This window comes from Myotis davidii, unplaced genomic scaffold (assembly GCF_000327345.1).
Source record: "Myotis davidii unplaced genomic scaffold, ASM32734v1 scaffold641, whole genome shotgun sequence".
NCBI classification, from domain to species: Eukaryota; Metazoa; Chordata; class Mammalia; order Chiroptera; family Vespertilionidae; genus Myotis; species Myotis davidii.
In genome coordinates, this window is record NW_006293232.1 from 2,664,627 (window position 1) to 2,668,860 (window position 4,234).

Below are 4,234 nucleotides of genomic sequence, written 5' to 3' on the forward strand. Positions count from 1 at the left end.
CTGACGCGTGCGAGCTGGGAAATAGGTCCTTGCGGCAACTCCAGACTGGTCATACTTCCACCATTGGTCTTACTTTCTGCATTGTAAGAGGGGAAGGGGCAAGCTGGGCACCATCCCAAAACGAACATGAGATATTGGATGTTGCCCCCCGCAAAGGGGGTGGGGGGCAGCTTAAGAAAAAAATTAGATCATCTAATGCCAAGGGGCAACTAATAGACATGTTTAAGTATAAAAATTACTGTCCAGGTGATCTTCACTGACATAGAAGCCTAATCTGTGTGAAAAAAAACATAAAAGTCCAGTTAGATATGGGGAAGGATTTTCAGCCTAAAGGAAAAAAATTAGGTCATCTATAAAAAGAGGCTCTGGAATTTTTATTCCTGATTATTGTTTTTAAAAGATCCCATTATAGCCAATAGGCATTGGGTTTTCCCTTTCACTTGCTAACAAGTTACTTAGCCTCTTTGAACCTAATTTGCTCATTTGTAAAACTTCATAGAATTCCTATAAGGATTAAAAGAAATGTTGGCCACCGTGTCAGCACACAGTAAGAACTCAATCAGTGGTAGCTTAATTTAAAAAAATATTTTTATTGATTTCAGAGAGGAGGGGAGGAGAGAGGGATAGAAACATCAATGAAGAGAGAAAATCATCTATTGGCTGCCTCCTGCATGTCCACTACTGGGGAACAAGCCTGCAACCCGGGCATGTGCCCTTAACAGGAATCGAACCTGGACCCTTCAGTCTACAGGCCAACACTCTATCCACTAAGCCAAACCAGCTAGGGCAAGGGTAGCTATTATTTTTATTTCTATGTGACAGATACCATGATGAGCATTGGAGATACAAAGATATAGGGTTCCTTTGTCACATCCTGTATTTTCTTTCTTTTTTTAAAATCCTCACCTGATGATTTGTTTCCATTGATTTTAGATAGAGAGGAAGGGAGGGTAAGAGAAACATCAATGCGAAAAAGAAACATCTACTGGTGGCCTCCCCCACACACCCCAATTGGGGAATCAAACCTGCAACTTGGGTATGTACCCTGACTGGGAATTGAACCTATGACCTTTTGGTGTAAGGACGACAATCCAACCAACTGAGCCACATGAGACAGGGCTCCCGTATTATTTTCTTAGTGCACTATAATTATTCCAATTTCACCTGCACTTACTGGTTTACTAGTCTTACCTTCTACAACTCTTGAACATACAGTGGGCCTTGGATAGCTAGGCTCTTAGATTTAATGGGGCCACAGCCTGAAACTAGACCCAACTTTGTTAAGTCCTTTTGTATCATCTCTCCCTCAAAGATGCCTTTTGTGACAAAAAAGGGGCCACATGCTAAAGCCGACAAACTCAAGAGAGGCCTGAATGGTGGGTGTTACAAACACAGAGACTGAAAGTAACCTCATAGGATGGTCTCAACATAAAAATTCCCCAACTAAATGCCAGTAATGGCAGGTAGTCATGGCATAGCCCAGTATCTTCCTTGACAAAGGTCAATCTTTATCTTAATTGAGCGTATCTACCTGCTGTCTCTGCATTTAAGATAATATACTTTTGAAATGTCAGAGTAATCTCCTTCTCCAGATCCCAAAGGCACAGTCTCCCACCACAGTGGGAAACCACAAACTCCTTCGTTATCTTATTGCCCAAATACCATCTCTGCGCTGTAAATATTAATCATTAACTATCCTGAAATCACCAGTATCAAAGAAGTATGTTTTTTCCACTTTATTTTTTATCTAGTCTCAGAGAGTTCCCCTCTTTGCTTTCTCTCATTTTCCTAATATATCACCAATGGGTTTCATGTATCCCCCCCCACCCCCCCGCTTTACCTCTCCTCCTTTGATTAAAATGTATAAAATAAGCTGTAAAACTGCCATTCTTTGGAGCATTTTCTCATTCAATTGAGATTTTGCTTCTTAGCAACTGTCATCATTTTGGCTCAAATAAACTCTTAAAAGACTTTTTCTTAGGCTGGACGTTCTTTCTCTGACACTTTTAACAGCTAGCTTTTGTAGTTCCTGCAACAAAGAAACCCTATTTTGTAGGAGGAGGCCTTGAGCATCTAAATTCAGTACTGAGTCAATGATTAGTGACTCCAATAAAGTGAAAAGAACTTCAAATGACTGTTCCCATTATTTAGACTGGTCATGCAAACACAAAGACATTCTAAAGTGACCATCAGGGTTTCACGTGATCATCAGAGCTGGTATTTAAGGCCATAGGACCTCTGTGCTAGCAGCTTACCAGAGGAACCCAAGGACCCAGCCCTCTCCAAGGGCTCTGTTTTTTTCTGTCCCTATTATGGTACCAAAAAAGCACAGATGTCCTACCTGACGCACTCAGAACTCAGTGGTGTAGAACTCAACCCCAACGGCATTCACTGGGTACCTCCTATGTACATGGTACCTCATGGGAAATGGGGGATGCAAGAGAAAGAAGGCAGGGTCCCTGTCCTCCGAGAGCTTACAGTCCAGTGGAAGCCAAGAAATGAACCACTAATGTTATGGACAAAAAAAATTTATCCGGGGGTAATGGCTGAGCCAGGGTGGATGTTCATATTTGAAGGGAGGAAAGCACCCAGGATAGGCAAATAGCACAAGTAAAGACTTGGAACTTTAGAATGACAGCATGTTATGAAGGGAGCAGACTTTGCGCCTGGAACAGAGTCCAGCTGGGATTGGATAAAGGACGCCCTGAGACAACATGCTGGGAAGTCCAGACTGGATTCTGTAATAATGGCAAGGACAGCTTGGCAGGGCGGGGCAGGGGGTAGGTTGTGGGGGTGGTGGCATGGTGGCAGGGGAGCTGTGGTTTAATGTCCCCGGGTCTGCAATCCTTGCAGCCCCGGTCCTGATGATGTGCTGAACTGGGGGTCGGGCTGGCCGTGACTCTAACAGACCAGGCACCCCCTCCAGGATGGGGTGAATAGGCAAAGCACAGAGGACCTTCAGGGCAGTGAAAATACTCTGACACCAAATGATGGGTACATGTCATTATGCTTTTTTCCAAACCCACAGAATGTACGACTCTGGCGGGGGATGTTGATCATGGAGAAGGCTATGCATGTGTGGGGGCAGGGATTACATGGCAAATCTATGTAGCTTCCCCTCAATTTTGCTGTAAACCTAAAACTGCTGTAAAAAAGTCTTACACACACACACACACACACACACTCACTCACTCATACACACACACTCAGAGTAGCTGTTAATGTTGGTCCTAAGGAAGGAGGGAGGAAGGCATTAGGAACGGCTGCCTAAGTGCAAGGTGAGTAGCAACATTTCCCTCAGGACCAACCCCTCCAACTGTTCACCTCCAGGGCCCAGGTCAGGCCCCTGGAGCTGCAGCTTTGCCCGGCCCCTCAACAGACAGGGCTTCTTGCTCTGCCAGATGATGAAAGCCAACTATGAGACCCACCTAGGACCTGGCTCCCACACTGGGCCTGGCTCATTCCCGCCAGACACACCTTCTTCCTCAGCGTCCACTGTGCCAGGCCAGGCTTCAGCAGTGTTCATGGAGCCCCAGAGCAGAGCTGCTGGATGTGACCAGCTCGGGTCCTTCCCAAGTCAGCTCGAGCATCCTGGGACAAACGGGAGGCACCAGGCATCCCCACAACAGCTCCTGATAAACTCTGGTGAAATACTTGCCCCATACGAAGTACCATGGTGAAGACCAAGATATATATGACAGTCCTGTCCTCAAAGTGCACAGAGTTGGAGAACCAAGATGGCGGCATATGTAAACGCCAGAGAATGCTGCCTTGCACAACCACTTCAAAAATACAACTAAAAGACGGAACGGACATCACCCAGAACCACAGGAAAGCTGGCTGAGGGGAAATTCTTCAACTAGAAGGAAAAAGAACAGCATACTGAGACTCAGAGGAGGCGCAATGCAGAAAATACAAAGGTGCAGAGGTGCCCGCGGAGCGGGCTGGTAGCTGAAGGCGCGGTTGTCGTTTTCAATTGGAAGGGAGTCTCAGATTCTGAGCTCCAGTTCTGGGCGAGTCTCTAGGGACCCAGACTCAAATGGGGGAAGCAGGACTGTCTGGCATCGGTCGGAACGCGATTTCAGCTTTCTCTCCAAGGTTTGCAGTGGTTGCTGAGACTCTGAGAGGCAGAGCCTCTGGGGACGGGACTGAGAGCAGCCATAACTGCTTGCTCCGCCCGCCCTGTTGATTCCTTGCGACCTGTCCCACCCCAGCCCTGCACCGAGCCCTTTGC